We start from the raw sequence: 20,451 nt of genomic DNA, 5'->3' as shown, positions 1-20,451 counted from the left end.
AGAAATATGTACAGAATAGCTAAGCAGTCTGAGATACGTGAACTTCAAATGAGATTAGCATAAAAATATTGACACTTGATGATCAAGTACTATTAAAAAAAAAACAAACTAGTTGGAGAATCTGTCAAGTTGTTAGGAAGGGCAACAACTGGTGAAAAAAATGGATTAACAAAAAAAACATTTATAAAATTGTAGATTTGAAATCTCTTGAAATCTTTGTGATACTGTAGTCTGGCTCTGGTCAGAGACACAGAAATTAATCCTGTAATTTTAAAACTTTTTTTGCTGCATCAAAACCTATGCTTTTTACAAGCAATTCTATAAAAGTTTTCCAAAGACAACCAAATCACTCAGCATATAAACCCCAGTAACTTCTGGGGCACTTACTTTCAGGTGCAAGAACACTTCTAGTGTCAATCAGGCCCTGATTGCAAAGGTTGTGAAGTTGCTTTTAGCCATATTACCCGTAATCTCAATTTAAAGATTTCATGTGATTGAGGTTGGGTAAATGTATAAGAAGTTGCACACTGAAGTTTATAAAAGCCTGCTTTTGTGTCTTCTTAAATAGACCTGAAGATGTTCTAGTCATACTTAAAGTAAGAAACTCTTTTGAAGTTTAGTGAGAATATCTCCCGAGATGGCTTTTTGCTTTATGCAATTAAAATAAATAAAAATATGGCTATCCTTAATAAGTCATAGGGTACTTTTGTTTAATATTGACCTGTTTTTATCAAGCAGAATTGAATTGTCCTGCTAAATGTGCTAGTCTTTAAACAGTATTGCTATCAAATTCATTCTTGTATTTTTGTACTTTTTCTCACATTTTAAAAAATAAATAACTTCTCCAACGTTCTTTAATAATTTGTACTAATTTTCTCTGCATGTTAAATGACTTATTGTTAACCGTGAAGTCTAGGGGATTGGGGTTTCCTCTAGGCTGCCTGGTGATCAAGTGCCTGAGCCACCTGATCCGATTAAACCTGCCCTGAGCAGGGGCTTGCCTTGGATGACCTCTGGGGAGGTCCCTTTCCACCTGACCTGGGTGATCATTCTGTGGCATAGGAGATGCTGTAATGCAGCAAAAATGTATAATTTAGCAAAAGTTAGTCACCTTGAGGAGAGATCACGGGTTGGTCATTTGTGTTTTGTCAGCGGAGGCTCCAGGTCAGCATTAGGGGGCTGGCAGGGACAGGAGTTTTGCAGCAAGCATGGACACAGCTCAACATGTTCTAGATGTTTGGGGAAAATATTCTTTTTTTTTTTTTTTTTTTAAACAGCTGTTGGCATGTACGCTTATTTTGAGTCTGCTTTAGCAGTAATCTTATCTCTGAGTGATTACAACTGTAAAAAATACACAGCTTGCTGGAGTAATTAATAGTGTGAAGTGGTTTGTAATTTCAAATAAGTATAATATTTATTTTCAATTACTGCTTTACCACATCACACATTTCTGCTGAGCTGTAGTGGATCTAGGATGCCAGTTCTAGAGTTCCAGGGGGAAAACACTGTTTTTGCTGCCACTAAATATGCATTTCACTAACAGCACTTCATTTTAACCTGGAAACATGTTTATTTTTTTTAATGACAAGAAAAATAATTTTCAAGTGGTCTTCACCACCAAAAAGAGCAAACTATCTTCTTTTCAAGGTGTGTTTGTTTGCCTATACTTAGCACATCAGTGATCAATACAAAGTAAGACACTTTTGTGTCTTAATGGCTCCCTGTGTTGTTTGGTGATACAATGTTATTTTAAATTCAGGGATGTTTTCTGAGCTTGGATGGTTTTTCCTTCTAACTTGACTCCTCTGAAGCCAGTCAGAACTTTGTACATAGCAGGGTTTGGCCGGATTCATCCTATGCAGTTCTTTCTTTGTCTGTCTTCTACCATTTCCATTGGTGTGCTGTGCCCTCAGAGGAAGGCTTCCTTCGGCCACCTGTCAAAGCAGTGGTCAAAGTCAAGTCACATCATTGTGTGAGCTGTCCTTACTTCATGACACCAATGTTTTCATATGGGTCTTTTTAAAGATTGAACATGACACAGCTGGTCTGATAGTCATGGCTCTAAAGAGTTTGCTGGTTAGGCATGTGTGCAAACTGTGTGTGTATGCTTTCAAGCAGTTTATCTTAATTTCAAGTCATTTTAATTCTCATACTTAAGCTATGCAAATTTAATCAGAGATATCTGATGGAGAATGGCTCTTTAAGGAAATTGACATTTTAATCACAGTATCAAAACTAAGGGTTTTATATAATAAACCACAGCAACAGCTTGGCTGTTCTTTGAAAGAATAAAAATCTGTTGCCTTTTATTCCCTGTTTGATAAGCTTATAATTATTGCACCAAGAATGGTTGAGGATGAAGCCCAGAGATCTGTAAAAGAAAATAATTTGTTTAACACCTTATTAATATATATCAGTAAGTTTAGAGAAAGATCAATAACCAGACAGTGTTGGAATAGGGCTCCTGGAGGCTGCTTAAATGTGTACCTGCATTCTCCCTGTGTATTAGAAAAACACTGTGCAATGATCTGCCAAGAAGAAAAAATGAAACTATATCAAAATGTTGTTTTGATGAGAAAATAAATAAATAAACATACAGAGCATTCTTGAATGTGTCCATGAAGATTAGAATGCTTTCCACTTGCATTCTTGCAGACTTTTTGTGCACGTGCAACAATTTGTTTAGGTAACTTTGGGAGGAAGGGAGAATTATTCTTTTTGTTAAAGAACAGAAGGTAAGAAAGGGTCAGTGAAGATGTAATGCTGGATTTTTTGGTGTTGCAAATTTCTGAAGTAGGAAACTAGCCGTCAAAAAAAAACAAACCAAACAAAAAAAAAACAAAACAAAACAAACAAACAAACAAAAACTGTCGTCTTTGTTACTGAATTGTATGCAAGCTTTAATAAAGATTTGAAGAATTAACCTATTAGGAGTCCAAGATAATAATCTTTTTTTTTTTTTTTTTTTTTTTCATTTTGTTTTTCATAATACTGGTATAAAGCAAGCCTTAACTAGCATCTGGTTTGAAAAACCTAGCACATTTAATATTGAAAAAGGTTTTTTTATTTTTTTTTATTTTTTTTTTATTTTTCCTACAATTTCCATATTTTAACTATACTTTTTAATCAGCTCTGTTAGTGTAGGTCAGGTTTAGAAGACTATATTCTTCCAAGAAGGGAAATCTTTCCAAAGGTCTTTGTCTTTGATCATGACTTGTTGGTCATGATACTGAAGAGTTCTACAGCAAAACCCTTTAGTTTTAGTGGAGACTGCTAACTGGAAAATGTGCATGTTCTGCTCAGGATGAGATTTTCCTGTCTGGCCATTTTTTGTCTTAGCATGAGTCTTTGTGATGCTGTCTAAAGAGCCGATCCTTTTCCTTTCTCTCAGAGCTGTGGACCCTCTGCCTGGTGGAGAACTGTCATATCTCCCCTGCGGCAGGCTGGCAGCCTTGTGCCTGTGCTACCTGCTCCTCATCCACGCTTTCACGAGCTCCTCTCTGCACCTTCCTGACTGATCTGAGTTTCCAGAGCGTGACTGCTGCTTTTTTCCTTTCAGGAGAGGATTTGGTTTAGAAGCTAGATCAGAAGAGAGAGGCTATTTCGATTGCATGGGTCTAGCAAACAAAAGGCTGGGACTGATAAGTAAATGGGACTTCAGGGAATTCTTCTGCAGTTCTGGCAGGGACTGTTACATTTCTTATGCCTTTAAGGTGTGCCTGTATCATTCAATTAATGTGTGGAAAATCAAGCAGCTCTACTGTTTTTAAACCATTCTAAATAGTTTAATCTCACTCTGCATACTTATTTACCTGTGAAATAACCAAGGAGATGTTTCTCATACTTTCACATTCTTGCTTTTCACATTCTTGCTGTTTCAAGTTTTTTAGCTTGCTGTTTCAATGCAGTTTCCTTTGTGGGAATTGCCAAAATTTGTGATGCAGAATTTTCATTTCCACGTATTGCTTCCCTGGGAGTAGCCTCCAAAACCCCAAATAATGACTCAATAAATTGATGCAATCTTCCTTGTAGTTGGCTGACATTTCAAGGGCTCAGAAGGCAAGCCCAGACAGAAGGTCATAAACCAGCGTGAATTCCTTATGTAAACACTTTTAGTAGGCTTCAAATAGTATGGTGCTTCACTTTAATGTGGGCCACACAGCCTACCTTGCTCAGAAGCTCTCTCAATGTATGCAAGGAGGGTCTATACAGGGGCTAGTTCAGCATAATTAGCACCATGAAGATGCACACCCTACCAGGAAAATGTTAAAGGATGATTGAAGGTTATAATGAAATGACCTGTTCTGGGGGTAGAGGCACAACAGACGTCAGAAGTAGCGCAGAACACTTCTCTAAAATAAAGATTTTGGCACTGAAAAGAAGTGTAGAGACTGGAGCTCCTGTCCATCAAAAAGAACAAAAGGTACCACAGAAGCTGAGTATCTAAGCGGTTTCCCTATCTTTTCTGTCAAGCTTGTACTTGACAGAAAGCTGTACTACAAAGGTAAACAACACAAAGGGTGGAAATCCACTGCAAAGTATGTATTTTTGCTTAATTTATTTGTGAAAGAGATTAAAAGGACCCTTGCTATTCTGAATTCTTTAACTGGTTTCGAGATGTATTTAATTTGGGCCACAGCATGTCATACACACTGTAAGCAAATAACTCGGAAAGCCTGAAGTAGCATAAGGACAATTTTGAAAATTATTTTACTTTGCCAAGGTGCTCTGAGAGTAGTCTTGATCAGTGAATATTTTTTTTTCTTTTAATACTAAAATTGGATTGAATGAGTGGATGTAAAAGAAAGCTGTTTCATTCCTTGAGTATGTTGAAAAAAAAAAAAAAAAGCGAAGAGCTCTTACGTATATGCTTTTTATCTGAATACTGGGAACGTTAAGAGCTTTTTCTTTAAAGTGTTAAAAGAGGTTATAGTATTTTACAATAATATATATCCATATATGCATCTACCATAGGTGAGGCAAACGTGTTGTCCAGCATTTTTGTTTTATATGAACTCTGTTTTGTTATTCCCCAATACATTCATATTCCATGAACTGACAAAGTTGTTACTTAACTTTGTTCATACGCTTCTGTCATCAGCCAGAAGTATGCCACGGAAGTCTGTGTGCAAAAAGCAACTTTCTGAGTGGTTACCATCCTGAAAGAATTTTTCATGAACATAAAATGTGTCAATGGGATTTCATCATTAATAACCATTCTCGCATCTTATTCCTTACTGTTGTTTCAAACATAATTTGAAAAAAGATTACAATGATAATTTTAATGTGTTGTTGCATTTAAGGTGTTGTGTAATTGGTGGGGATGTTAAAATAGTTTGAAACAGCTATTAACATTTATAACAGTCATCTATGAAAAAAGAGGGTTGCAATTATTTCTGAAGCGTTTAACGTATCAAGAAAAAATAACTTCATTTTAAAATGATATTTAATCCCAGAGATCGAGCTATAAAAAGCTTTTCAAGTTGCTGTTAGTTGTACAAGTCTGAAATGTCAAAAATGACTGTTTTTAGAGGTCCAAATATGGATGAAAGAAAACAGGCTTTTTCAGTAAAGATTTATTTCCACCCTCCAGTGGATGCCTCTTTGAAATGCAGACAGATGGACAGCACTATAATCTCGTAGAGAGGAGTAAATACCAAATTGGGCACGAATCAGGATTTGCAGCAGAGAACAACGGAGGAAGGTGACTAAACCACCCTCCCCAGCACTTTCTTTTTTCCCCAGTTCAGAACAAAGCACATAGAGAGATTTGTTGAGGAAACCTCGTGTTGCTTCCGGCTGTCTGTTGGAGAGATGAGAGGGCTCGGGTGTTACTGCTGTCCGTGCAGCGGGTTGCTTGAGCAGTGGTACCGTGCTAATAATTGTGTCTGTGCCAGGAAGGAAACGTCACACAATAAAATTCCTAAACGAGAGGTGTGGTAGGTGTCTCTTTTATCTGCTGAAAGCTTAGAAAATCAACATATGGAGAAATGCTGGCCATGCTTGTTATAAAATCAGAAGTTTTTCTGTTTGGTCCAAGAAAAATATGAATTAGGAACCCTAAAAGATTAATTTCACAATATCTTGTTGACAATTCTAATCCAGGAATCTTTGACAAAGGTCTCCCTCACTTTCTGGCAGCACAAAGGACGACGTGAGGTGCAGCTGAGATAACTGGTAGAAAGGCAAGTTCCAGCTGTCATAACCCACCGGGCCTCAGATCAGATTTATATGGGGTATCGCTTACTGTGAAAGGAGGTGGTTCAATGCCTCATTTGGGGCAGGGCAGGGTCGTGCTGGCACTGGCACCACACTGACAAGCAGGGAGCAGTGGTGATGGCTCACTGAAATGGTGTGGAGGGAAGGAGAAGGACTGGTCCCGTGGCTGTTTGAGTCGTTGATGCGTGCCCTTCTCACATCAGCTGGTCAGCCCATGTCCTGCAAGCATCACCTTGTGTTCTCCTCATGGCCTGTCGACAATGGATGGAAACTGCAGACTTAAAAATTCATTTTGCTCTGCATCAGGAAAGGGGCATTAGCATTTGTGTATCTTCTTATTAAGAAGAAGAATTTAAACTTCTGGGAGACTTGCTAAACATATGGCTAAGTTCTCCCCTGAAGCTATTCAAACTCATAATATGGCTGTTCTTAGAAAAATAGCTATTACTTGGGTATGTGCATATTGGTTTTTCAAGATGTATAATAAGGCAAAGCTCTCCACTTCACTGGAGAGTTAAAATGAATCCATAAAGTTGAGTCTTATAAATACTCCCTATTTTGACTGGCTAGATATTTCACCTCTTTCATGCAGGTTGTAAACAGGAGAGAACAGGAATTGCCAACAAATCAAATTACAGAACATTGCAAATGTCAGAGTTGTGGTGTTCATTATGCTCGTTCACAGAATATATGAGTCATTAAAATTCTGATATTGCTTCAGAAAGACAGAGTTAGTAATGAGAATTAAAAAAACTCATTGCTTCCATTTCTCTTTCTGGCAATGATTGTTGTGAAAATTAAGGATAATACCGAAATGATAACCTGTTTCTCATTCGGTCCTAGATTTTCAACCGTAAATGCCATGCCTACCCAAAGTGCAAGCACTCTTTGAAGTGGTGCAGTAATATATATATATATATACACACACATATATATATATATATATATGGGAATTACAAGTAAAAGGCTTTCAGATTTTGTTGTGAGTTATCTCATCATTCAAAATCTATCAATTTGCTTTATTCTTGGAATTGAGTGGTTCTTTTCAAGTAAAATATTTTAAAAAAGTTTTCAATGCTTTCCATGTAGAATAGTTTTTTGTTTGTTTATTTTTTAATAATTTAGGATTATCTAAGCATATGCTAGAGTTGTGCTTTGTTAACAAGAGATATATAACAAAAACACATCCCTTTTTCAAGAATCGCAAAGCCAGATGAAATTCCTCTGGACTTTTTTTTTCTTTAGAAATCATTGAGGACCAACAGCACATGTAATTAACAAAATAATTTTGCATTAACCACCAATATGTTAGAGCAATGCTCGTGTTTCTCACATCAGTTACGAATGCAAGGCTGCTCTTCTGGTTGTCTTTGCACAGTCTTTTTGTAAGGCTCTTTTAAGTACTGCTTGAAACAGTGTGACTGCTGCTTTACCTGCTTCTCTTGAGGAGATGGTGCCAGTCCTTACCAAAATAGATGAAATTGCTGTTTCTGACCTCAGCTGTCTATGTCGCAAAGCTATTCCATACTTCACACATATTATGCAACTTTGCAATATCAACTCGTCTCTGCAAGAAGTGAATCAGAATCAGCACATTTGTGCAGTGTTTGAGTCTACAAGCGTAGCTGGCAAAAGGCACTGGAAGCACTTTGAAGTGGTTTGTTCTTGGCCAGTTTCTTGGTCTGTCTCAGGTTTCTGAAATAACAGTGCAGCTCTCCACCTCCAGCTTTATATCTTCAGTGGCAATTAAATAGTTTCCATCCTTTTTGTAATCTTGTCTGTGGCTTAAACAGTCTAAAATCCTGGAAATCTTTCCTAAGTCTCCCTAAGGAAGAAATACCCCAACAATAGTGTTTTTATTTGTTTGTTTTTGGTGGTATGGTAGGGAATTCTGGAGTGTTTCTAGAGTGATCTAGTAATTTGCTAGGACTTTCACTGTGTTATACAAACCATTGAGCTAAGTTTCTGATGTGCGAGAAAAATCCGTGAAATGGATTTGAAACGGTCAGCTTTTTCATCATACTGTACGTACCCCCTTTTTTACCAGGTTGTCCTATGTATGGTACACTTAATTTATTGTTTGAAAACATGCATTGCAATTCCCTCAAGATGGTATTATGTTCAAAATACAGGTGTAGATTGTTACAAGAACACTTAAACTAATAGAGTAAAATCACATAGCAGGTAATTTGAAGGCTTGGGGAGCCACTTACTTGCAGACACGAAAGGAATGGTAGCCACTCATCACAAATCCTGCCTCTGTAGAGAACAATTACTGGTTAGTGGGAAAGTCACGAGTGCTATTATTCCCTACACCTCTCCAGACATAATCAGTGTTACAGGTAGTGAAGTGCAAACTAATTGGAGCTGCAACTTGGTCTGTGATTGACTTTAACTAAGCACGCAGAATAGAAATGAATTATATTAAAAAAAAAAAAAAAAAAAAAAAAAAAGGTAACATAAGAGGCTTTTCTTAATGGGTTTCCGACCATTGTAATTGAATGGATCAGATATTCAACTCTAAGAATCTCTAAGAATGATTTTTTTAATATTTTTTTTTAATTTCAGAATTATGAGAAATGTTTTATATTCAAGTTTGTTTGTTTGTTTGGTGTGTTTTTTGTTGTTGTTGTTGTTGTTTACATTGGCTAAAAATTTTAAATAGCCTTTTATTCAAGCAAATCAAAGCTTAAACAGTAGAGTTGATCTCTGGGCATTTTTTAAGTGAGAAAATAAAATGTGACTGCTTATACCCGATTGTATTTACAGACGGGATGAACATTGCTCTTAATATGGAATATATTCCCTGGAGGCAATGACATGTTTATGTTTGCTGATCTGAAGTTTACTGACCTATCATAAAGGTTACATTTCAGTGATTTTTAGCAACTTTGTGAAAGGTGGATTTTTTTTTTTTTAACCTTAAGGTATATGGGGAATGAAATGCTTAGTATTCTATGTAAGAAAAAATACAGATTTGTTTTAACTCAACAACATGCTTGTGTAGATGAGTGGGTGGGAAAAATGCAATTTTCTACACTGCATCCCTAAATTTTATAGGATGCAGTTAGAAAAGTATTTTTTTTTTAATGTGAAGGATCAATTTAAATCTGACATAACTTTAAACCAGTTAAATTCAATCAATGTAAATCTTGTTGTTGACTGTCATTTCTAGACTTTTCTCAGAATAAGTATGTTGTGTAACATGACCTTGAAGATCTGAGAACCTGAAAGAAATAGGACTATTGAAGCAGTTTAGGGATAGCACCATAAGCACATAATAATAATTTGGCTTTCTGGTCACTGACGGTCGTGACTGCTGGACACCAGTCTGCAAGGACAGCTTCCACTGTGGAGAATCAGGAATGGCTTTTTCAATTACATTTTATCAAGGTCAGGACTTTGGAAGAAGCTTTTAGATGCTACCATAGATAAATGTAGCTTTGTATTTTAATGAAATGTGTAATCATGATTTATTTCCATGATTCTAACATAAGCGAATTTGGATGCTAGTCATCAGAGCCCTACATTTCAAGAAGAAAAAAAAAAAAAAAAGTTGTTTTCCTTGGACCATAACACACCCTCTACCTGTGCATCTAAGATGTCTTGTGGCAAAATGCATGTAAATATATCACTTTAGAGAAGTTCAGTGTTAGACTACATAAAATTCTGGAGAAGAGGAGAGAGGAAGGAAAAACAAATAGGAGAGGTAACTGAATTAAGTTGCATGTGTGAATTTTACTGTACCTCATTTTACCTCATCTCTGTGTAAAAGTGTTTAGGTGAATAACTGCATAGCTGTTCCTAGGTCTCTGTTGATACCAGACGAAGCTCAGTAGATGGGACTGGATGCAAATGTCTGCATAGTAGATGTTGATCAGATGAATCTCATGACTTTTTCCCTTTTACCAATATTAGTTCCAACTCAGATTCAAGTCTGTGTGCATGTGTATAAGGCAGACAGGTAACGAATGGCATGTAACTAGAAGGTGAGGTAGGAGGCAGAGGGATGTTTTGCATCATTTTGCTTTCTTACTAATCTGCACTTCATAATCTGAACGTGTAAGCACTTCCAATGAATTGTAAGCAGCAATCAAGCTTATGAACTAATGCTGATTGACATGTCAGGCCTAAAGCTTTCTTGTCTGACTGTTTAAATATATACATTTTTTTGCATGTGTTTTCTTTTTTTTGATAAGCATAGTACAAGAAATCTTTGAAAACTTGCTGGTAAATATATTTATTTCAGAAAGGTAACGTAAAATCTATCAGCAGTCTTACTTAGGAATTTTGGCATAAAGCATTCCCAGTAGTATTTGAGTATTGAGTTGATTCTGGATATAAATAATCCTTCAGGTTAGTAGTTCAGTTTGCTTTCACTGGCACAGAGTCACTTATTTTGTTAATATATATTACCCTAGAGTAGATGAGAAGGAGGAATTAAAAGTTAAATGGTAAGATGGAAAACACTTTTTTTTTTTTTTTTTTTTCTATGCAAAATCTATCTATCCTCTATCTGTAATATTTCAGTCTACTTGCTTTCTCATAATGGTGTTAATCCTGCCAAACTCTGCTGAATTAAAGGTGATAGTTCTGTGACATGGTTGTTCAGCCTATAAGAAGTCCTTTAGATCTGTTTGGATTTCCAGCTAAGGCTCGACTTGTCGATTTGTTGATTTGTCGGAGCAGAGGTAAAATGTCAGTGATTTATCCACTGTCCTTAGGCTCCTTACAAAGCATTTCTATCACATGCCTTTGCTATTTATTATATTTTTAACTCTTTAAATTAGGTGCTAGACAGCTGGTTATTAAATTAAAAAAGGCTTCTGCTTCCTCATTACGATTGATTGTGCTGTAACACAGAGATGCTGACATCCAAGCCTTTCTAAGTTTCAAAAGTATGTTCAGGCCTTCTAGGGTAATGTACATCACATCCTCGACTGCAGTCTTCCATGTAAAAATATCCCATTTCACACTTCGTTCCAGAGGGGAGACAGACAGTAAGCCTTTTGATTATTATCCCTTTGTCATCAGAGATTACCTGGGTTAATAATGTCTGCTGTCTTCTCTGAGTCTCTCTGTTACAGTTTATGGCTTTGATTCCAGATTGTGAAATAAGTTTTGTGATTTTTTTTTTGTTTGTTTTGCCTTGTTACCTTCAAACAAAAAAGGAAATGCTTTAGATTACAAAAATGTTTCATTTTTTCTTTTTTTTTTCTTGTCTGTAGAATTTCGAAGGGGACTTATTATGCTTTTGAAATGGTATGTCTTCTTGCACAGATCAAATTAGTGGTTTATGTTGCTTTTCAAAAGACAAGTGGTCAGCTGAATCAAGGAGAAGGAAACAGGTGCAGCTGTAGCTTTATTTCCCTCATGGTAATTTCTTTATATAAACTCATGTAATACATGTAGAAGGAAACTAAAATGGGCTTCTTCATAGGTTAGCAGGAAACTGATATTCTTGCCACTGCAATGTTGAATTTTTATTCTTTCACTCCTATTTTTTGTAAGGATTATACAAAATATGTATTGCAGATAGGCTAGGTGTTGATTATCATGAAGTTATTTCTTTTCTGAAAAGACAAGTTTGGGTACAGTAGGGGACACACAGTGAACACGTAACTTGCTCTTTTGTAGAGGTAGCCCTTGTAATGCTGCTACAGTCAGTGCTAGCATGAATTAGCAATCACAAGAGTGTAAATTGTGCCAGTTCAGGAGCTCGTGGTAACTGATTTGTTTATTTGTTGCAAATTTGAGATACCATGCCTTAGGTGAGTTGTCCTTATTCTCTGTTTCTTTGTTTCAGTTTTGAAAATGATTTTTGAGTTCCTAATTTCTCTTAACTACGCCCTAATGGGAAGTTGTCCAATTACGTTTTTTCATATGAGGTTAAAATCTGAATAAATCTCACTGACATTGTGTTTTTTTTTTTGTTTGTTTGTTTGTTTTGTTTTGTTTTTCAAAAAGAAGTTTGCCTATCTTTGTGCATATGGATTTTTAATAGATTCTGTGAAGTTGCTCCATATCTATGATAGACAAATAGGATTCATGCGAATCTTTAAGGCTTAGCTCAATGAAAGTGGCTACCATGTTGACAAACTCAATTGTTCACTCTGAATTATTTGTTTGTTTCTGTTTGTATGAGTGATCACGGAAAAAGGAAAATTCTTTCTGAGTTACAATTGAAAAATACTTGTTTTAGTAAATCAACACAGTATTAAAAAATTAGATATTTAGTGGAGTACCAGAAAATATCCTTTTGGACTGAAGGTAGTTGTCAGAGATGACTTCTATGGTTATAACGCAGCAATTGTCTTTTAACAGAAAAAAAAAAATTAGTAGTGTTTCTGCTTCTCAGTTCATATGCAGAGGAGACATCTCTGAATATTTAGCAAGAGCAAAAGATTAAAAAAGACTAAAGGAATTCTTGACTAGCCTCGACTGACCAAGTCCTGAAAGAATCCCATAACCTGCAAAAATAGAAGAAAGATTTAGTCCACAAGGAGAAAGAAATGTCTTAGCCCTTGCTGTCAATCAGTATTTTTCATCCTGGAAATTGAGTGTATGTCTTCTTTCAAAAATATTTTATTGCTTTGGCTTGTTTTTGATCTAATAAGTATATTATTTTTATCCATAAAATGCCAGTTTTCAGTTTTACACCTTCATTTTGTTTCAGCCAAAATGACAGTGTTGTATCACTATGTACTTTTTCCACAAATGTTTGAGTGCAAGATTCAAAGCATGAGATTTTTGTTTGGGTCCTTACATAGCGAATCTTGAGAGTATTCTGCCTTTTCTTCATTCCAGTTACTGTCCTATTTCACTGAGGCAGAATTGAACCCTTGAAAACTGATTAATGTCTTGATGCTATTTATTGCTTGAAACTTTTTGTGTTTTTACAATACAAGTGAATGTGTGAATGCTTTATTTTGGGTTCTTGTTACATAGTTAAAAAAAAAAAAAAATCCCGTTACTGTATTTTATAATAGAAGTGTTACTGTATTTTATAATAGGAGCAGCCACATGGAAATACATTTAACTGTCATTGTACAGCAACCCTTAATGAAATGTAAACAGTTTTGCTGGGCTTATACCCATTTAACATCTATTTTATTTTCTGCTGAAGAAAAGACCTGTATTCAGAACTGCCATGTTAATTTAGAGCTGGAGATGCAAAAGGACAGATTTCTTGTAGCTGGTGCAAGACCCGCATGACAGGTGACTTCATTTTTAGAGTAGGCTAGCAAAACCCTGTCCTGGGTTGCTGCTTGGAAGGAATGCTATGCTTGAAGCAGCTACTGTGTAGGTTACATTCCTACATTATAAATATTGTAACTGGAACTAAAATCTAACAAGTATAATATTGAAAAACCCTGTATATGCAGCTACCTCACTGTTCCAAGCAAAGAATACTTTTAATTTTCATACACAGATGTGGTTTCATGCTTTGTACCCACCCAGGCTGAAGAGACTAAGTAGTATCTGTCTTACATCAACAATTCTTAGTGTACGGTATGATGTGAACCCCTCACTGGACTGAACTCTTAATAGAGCACTTCAATCTTTAACTGTCATAGTAAATCTTTACTATGGCTGGGAGGTTTGTCACTAGTGCTTCTCATATTTCTGCTATTTTCAGATACTTGCTTCCAGTACAACTTAACGTTTCTGAAATAAGCAACTTTTGTTGGTCCATACCTTCTCATGTTTTCAAGGTACACCATATTTTTTCAGCCACTTACTTTCTCTTATTATTGTTTGGTAATACCTGGATCATGGCAAGTAATTTCAAAAAGCATCTGAAAAGGTAGTGGTTTAATGACCTGGACAAACCATTCAGCATATTAAGTAGGTTTATTGGGAATTATAATTTTATACCAGAAGTCTTAGGTTTGTGAAATAAAGTAATCTCCTCTGTATGATAATGATACAGAAATGTGTTTTCAAGAGCTGACTGGAAAATAGAAATTTCTATTGGAATCAGAGTAAAGTTTTCATTGATAGGGAGTGTCTAAAGTTTATATAAAAATGTAGAAGATACTAAAATTGTGTTTTATTTAAATTTCAAGATGGAATTGAATAAACAAGCAGTGCTGTTATTTGTATTTTTATTAGGTACATGTATTGGGTATAGATAATGAGGACAAAAATTGGTGGGCTTGTTGGTATGGGTTTTGATGTGCATTTTGGAACACTCGGGAGGATGCTACTTTAATTCCTCTCAGATGTTTTCTTAGAGGCAGTTTTTAGCTACGTGGTGATTACTTTCCCTTGTGAAAACAAAGAGTGGTATAAAAAGAATTAATTTTTTCCCAAGCACCTTGAGGAGGGCCTGACCTGCAGCTCAGTGCTGTAAAGAGAAGTAGGTGGTACTGAGAAGCACATGCCCAGCCTGTGCTCCTTGCAGGGGCTTTTCCTCCCTGCTAATTCCAGCCTGGCCAGTCCTACACCACGTCCTGGTGTAGGTCACAGCTACGGAGGTCAGACAGGGGCAAAATCACTTCAGAAGCACTGTCTGGACGCAATCTGAAGCACTAAAGTGGGAGCGAGCACTCCTTGCATCCTTCAGCCCTTGGCCCAGGCCTCCAAATGATGTACGTGTGCGGGAGGTCCAACGGCAGGAGGGCCTCCATGATGGCCTTGTTGAGCCACCAGTTCATGTTGGTGGTGGTACTGATAAAATTCAAAGGCCTGAAATGACCTCTTGTAACCTACTAGACTGGGGTTCAGTTTTTCAAAGCAGTTGTGAAAACTCATCTATATGTAGTGGAACAATATTCTCATTAAGTTGCAAACAGCTAGATTAGGGAAATTAACACCAAAGGCCTACAAGTTACTCTGCTGGTACAGTCTGTCAAGCCTTTGGACAGTACACTGCCACTCTCTTGTTTGCATCCATCCCCCAAACCAGCTGCCTGCTGTCACTTGTATTTTTATGATGGACATCTGCACACTGAGTAAATTAACGAGCACAACACGTTGTGGACAATATATATATATATATATATATATATATTTTTTTTTTTTCTGGCAAGGTAAGTGAGTTGACTGTTATGTTGTAAAAACCACAGATATGCTGATATCCCCTGAAAGCTTGCTTCTACTGATGAGCAAAAACCAAAAGGCAGAGCATAGGGCCTGTCAGGATCACACACAGGACTGCCTGTGTAGGGGGCAAAAACCTGGATGCTGTGAGCCTAAATCTTTTTAGCAGTGTAATTTGTGTGTCAGGTGGTGTTTAGCTATGAGGCTAACAGGCCAGGAGGAATCAGAGTTGTGTGAAAAGGGCAGTTTTGGCCCTTTTCACGATTTACTCTCTGGCTCCTTAGTAGTGCCGTGGTTAACCCTTGGGGATCACTACCCTGTGGTCCGCCAAGCTGCGCTCCTCCCAGCAGGGTAGGCTGGGCCCGTGAGAGCAGCTTTGGTGTCGGTGGTACCTAGAGTGGCACAGAACCCAGCATGTTTGTAGCTGCTGTGCAGGAAGGGAGCGGCTCTGGTGCCTGCAGTCCTGCCTGTGTGTATGCTGCAAATACGGTGTCAGAAAACTTCATCTCTGTTAGCTGTCGATCACTGCAGTTTTAATTTAGGATATTTGAAATGTGATGCTGGGGAGCCTGTACAGGTTGTATGCACTTGTCCAAAGTTCATTGCTTTTCGTAGGTTGTCATAGGTTTTCTCATAAAGCTTTTTGTGCAATCAAAATGCAACTTACATAAATTTAATTCAATTTTCCATCTTGCTCTGTTACTAGATTGTATCAAAATTGAAGCAGTATCTTACATTTTCAAACTGCTAAATGGTGTGAATTTACGGTGGAATCCCTTACTGGATGTATTGACCAATCCTGCCTACTCCAGATCTAGGAAGATGAATTTCCTGTACTTCACAGAATGTTTTTAAAATATGTATTATCTAATAATGAATACAACTTGCATGGAATATGGGCTGCACAAGATTCTTAAAGTATACCTATTTTGTTAAAAAGCTATTTTGATTGTTTTTTTTCCAGTTGTAAGAAAATCTCCCTGTGCCTTTCTGTGATGTGACATATGTGCATGCAGCTCCACGGCTGATAATGCTATCAGCCTGTATAAGAAATCACTCAATCTCCATAAGGAGTAAGCAGAAATGGTCCCATTGCTTTCCCTGAGTGGAGGTGAGGTGCGGGGAGGAGGTGAGAAGCTGTGCTGGAGCTCAGCTGAGTGTGGAGTTGGAGTGGATGTTTGAAAAGTCGTACCCCACGGACTGGGAGGTCACAGACATGATGCATATGATGTTATGCATTATATAAAATGTATGCCATGGATTTCTTTGATTTTATGCTTTTGGATTTCTGAGTAACTGTTGAAACATTATATGCTGTTTTGAATGGTTTATAAGTTTACTTACAGCCTTACAAATAATTATTGTGCAATTCTCTGTTAGAGACATTTCTCTCAAAATTTGTCCATTCATTAAGTGACAATGTATAAATTTAAAGGCCTGCAGGCTCTCCTTATCCTCTTCCTTGTTCTCCTTTGTCTAAATTCTAGCTTCAATATTTAGCATTTAGCATCTTAGATGATATCTGGTTTGGTTTTATTATTTTTTGTTTTCTTTTTTGTATTATTCTAGTGTCCTTAACTTGGCACCATAGTGCCATGTGGTTTTCAAAAGAAACTCCTCCTTATATTGGTTCTATCTGCCAAGAAAACCCGCCTGAATGAAAAATACTTTAAATGCCATAGTTAGTTAGTCTGTTAGGCTGCATAAATTGGCTTTCACTTAAGTGACAATAAATGTTTCATTTGAATTTAGGTGCTCTGATGAGTCACCATTTATGTAGGCATTATGATGGCACTGTTGATGCCTCACTATGACAGGCTCAATATAGCTGTAATTATGCTAAAACTATTCAATAAGTGAAATCATTGTATTAATCTGTATGTTTTCTTTCCAGGTTCCCACAGAAGCGTTTAACTCTGTTCTTTCTTATGTTCATCTTACTCTTACACCACATGTTTGCAGGGAGAGGGAAGTGCAAGTATCAGATGTAGTCATTCAGAACTCCTGATTCATACTCAGCAGCTGCTCCTTGCCTTCACACTTTCCTTTTTCATACCAGAATGTTAGTAATTCAGGTGGAGCAACCATTGCATCTCCATCAATCTCGTACCTGTACCTATCTATCAATGAGAGCAGATAAGTTGCTATGCATACTATTTTTTTTTTTTAAGTAATGCATAAACTAACCCAATAATTCATTATTTAAAAACAAAACGAAACAAAAACAAACAAACAAACAAAAACACCAAAAAAAACAAAACAAACAAACAAACAAAAAACATTGTCCCCATATTGTTTACCAGGTATATATATTGTCTTTAGATCCTATGGCTTGCTTACTTGATAATGAATTAGCATTCATTAGAAGCACTACAACAGTCTAAAGTTGTGACAGGGGAGGTTTAGATTGGACATTAGAAATAATTGCTTGATGAAGACGGTGCTTCAACATTGGAACAGGCTGCCCAGGGAAGTGTTGGTGCCCCTGTCCCTGGAGGTATTTAAGGGACATGTGGACATGGCACAAAGGAATATGGTTTAGTGATGGGACTCAGTGGGTCAGGTTGATGGTTGGACTTGGTGATCTTGAAGGTCTTCCAACCTCAAGGATTCTAGGATTCTGTTCTATGATTTACTGACATAAAAGCACATATTCACCTTTATGCCATCATACTTGCTGCAAGGAATAAAAAGACTTTTTTTTTTTTTTTTTTCTTACAGAGAAAAAGTCTTTACTTTTGTAATTGAAGTAACAAAATTGTTTCCAATAAAAATGCTGAATTACATTGCTATCTTTTGAGAAGCAAAAACCATCACAGATTGTGAGAACTGAAAGAAAATGTTTCTCTGTCACCTTTCGGGTGAGATGCTTGACAATTATCTAGCCAAAGAGATAAAACCTTGAAATTTTTTCTACTGGTGAAAGGCCTTTAACATTTTAAAACTGTTATAAATTCTTCCTGTGTGGTGGCAAATTCCTAGCATTACAAGCATAAACTATATGAACAAAGGCAAGGAGACTTGTACAGAGATGTCTTAGAATGGTCTCTCTCTGTCCCCTAACACATGTATGTAGGTTTACATAATGAACTACAAATGTTGTTGATCAAACTTGCATCATGGATAAGATTAACCAGGATTTTTAATATGGTCCTCCGAGATCTGGTATATCAATAAATCCTATAATTAATTCTTGTATATATGTGACTCTTGTTAGAATTCACAACATACTTCAGCCAAAGTTTTCTGTTGTAAACTCTCCACATAGATTGAAAAAATGTTAGTTCAATTTAACATAGGTACTTCACATTTCTATTTTCATCTTCGGTATTTAAGTGTGATTATACATTTTCAACGATTATTGTATTTCCTATTTTTATTTTTACAGTTCTTTGATTATGGATTGACTTACATTGCCTCAAAACTTACAATGTCTATTCTGTATAAGTCTCAAGTTAGGAAGAAGTCTTCCCCTGCTTTTCCTAAACACAAATTTGATTTAATTTATGCATAATTACCTGTTACATATGTACTTATATATATAACGTAATAAGTTATGTTGCAAAATATATCTTTAAAATTATTAAAATTGAAACATAAAATATGTAGAATGTGTTAAAGCTGCACATCTGACCAAAATTCATGGTTGGTTCTATGCTGTGGATATACTGAGAGCACCTATGTCTTTATTAAATAAAATATAGCTGGATTTTTTGGGGAAAAAAAAAAAAAAAAAAAAAAAGTTAATTGATTTGATTTGGAATATAGAACTTCAAGATAAAATTAGTTCAAATAGCAATAAGGCTTTAGTCAAAAGCACTGGCAAGCCCTAACATTGTAGTTGGTTAATGTCTTTATACAGTTTTGTTCTGAGTAAATAAACGGGATGAGATCCAGGCTGCCCTGAAATCAATGTTAGTTCCATTCATTTCATTAGTGCTTATTGACTTAAGTAGATTTATTCATCTGTTCAAGGTAGACATACATTTATCTTCTTTGCTGAATAAACACTAATTCTGAACGTTTTTATTTTCTGAACCTTAGTTCATAGAGAGCCTCTTCATTTATCTGCATGAAAAAGTTCAAATATGAGGATCTTAATCTGTGAATGTTAGGTTATAAAGATTATTTTAGTCTTTCCACATTTCAGGCATCATTGAAGTCTACAGGAGCTGGAGGTGTTTAGTGCTTTTCAGAAGTTTTCAATATGAAAACTAATTCTAAAAGGGCTGAATAAATTAGCTATTTTTCTTCCTTACAATATGGCTTTTGGGCACTGAATTAGCTAAGTGATGTGCGCGTGTGCACTGAACATGGTTTAGTCCTAAAATAGAAACTGTGCTAACCCACTATCATATTCTAAATCGAGAACATAATTTGTGAATTACTGAAGAAGTCTCGAGCATGGCTTGAGAGAGTTCACCACAGATGCTACAAAGCAATTATACTTTCAAAGAGTTAAATATATGGTACCATAAAATGAGAAATTAATTCTTTCTTGTGCTTCACCCCATCTTTAACATTAAAAGCTTACCATTGCATTTGTGCTTTCACTGTGTATGTCTGGTGGTTGTCCCAGTCACCTTCATTGGCACCGGCACAGTGTAGCTGTACGTCCACAGCACAATCTTAAACAAAAATATGGTACAATTCAATCCAGACCTGCCCCCAACTTTTTTTTTTTTTTTTTTTTTTTTTACTCATTTATGGATGATTCTTTCAAGCTGTCACTAAATTTATTTGGAGTAATAAGGAACATTTCTCTTGCATATGGTCTAAGGGCAAAATGATATTTTTAGATCTGTGTCAATTCCTTTATTTGCAACCAGTCTGCGCTTCCCTCCAGCCAGCAGCTAAGGAGCTGTTATTTGATAATCAGCATTAACTCTGTCAAATAGCATGCAGAAGTTAGATCTACATCTTGGCTTGAACTATGTAAGCAGGCATAAAACTTCTTCTCCCTCGCACCGCAGCTGGGTTATCGCTATGCAGCTTGCCCTGAGCTGTTGGGAAATACAGCTACAGGGCTTCTGACGTCAGGCTGCAGTTCCACGCATCTGTTTGGTCTGAGAGGATGCTTAGAGTATCCCATATGCTAGCCAAAATGTTTCAGTAGAGGTCACTGGAACAGGCTCCCCACACTGGAACAGGTTCCCCAGGGACGTATTCACAGCACCAAACCTGTCA

The 20,451-nt window shown here is 36.5% G+C and overlaps 1 protein-coding gene and 1 long non-coding RNA gene across 2 annotated transcripts in view; both read left to right on the top strand.

Annotated features, from left to right (window-relative positions):
- NRG3 (neuregulin 3) overlaps positions 1-20,451 on the top strand; it is a 402,024-nt gene that overhangs the window by 31,136 nt on the left and 350,437 nt on the right. The gene's annotated exons all lie outside the window — the stretch shown is intronic.
- On the top strand, positions 6,366-20,412 carry LOC118169268. The gene is made up of 3 exons (XR_004751994.1): positions 6,366-6,376; positions 9,106-9,112; positions 17,734-20,412. It is a non-coding gene; the product is annotated as an uncharacterized LOC118169268 (long non-coding RNA).

Source organism: Oxyura jamaicensis, chromosome 6 (assembly GCF_011077185.1).
Source record: "Oxyura jamaicensis isolate SHBP4307 breed ruddy duck chromosome 6, BPBGC_Ojam_1.0, whole genome shotgun sequence".
Classification (NCBI taxonomy): domain Eukaryota; kingdom Metazoa; phylum Chordata; class Aves; order Anseriformes; family Anatidae; genus Oxyura; species Oxyura jamaicensis.
This window is presented reverse-complemented; position numbering and strand designations above follow the sequence as displayed.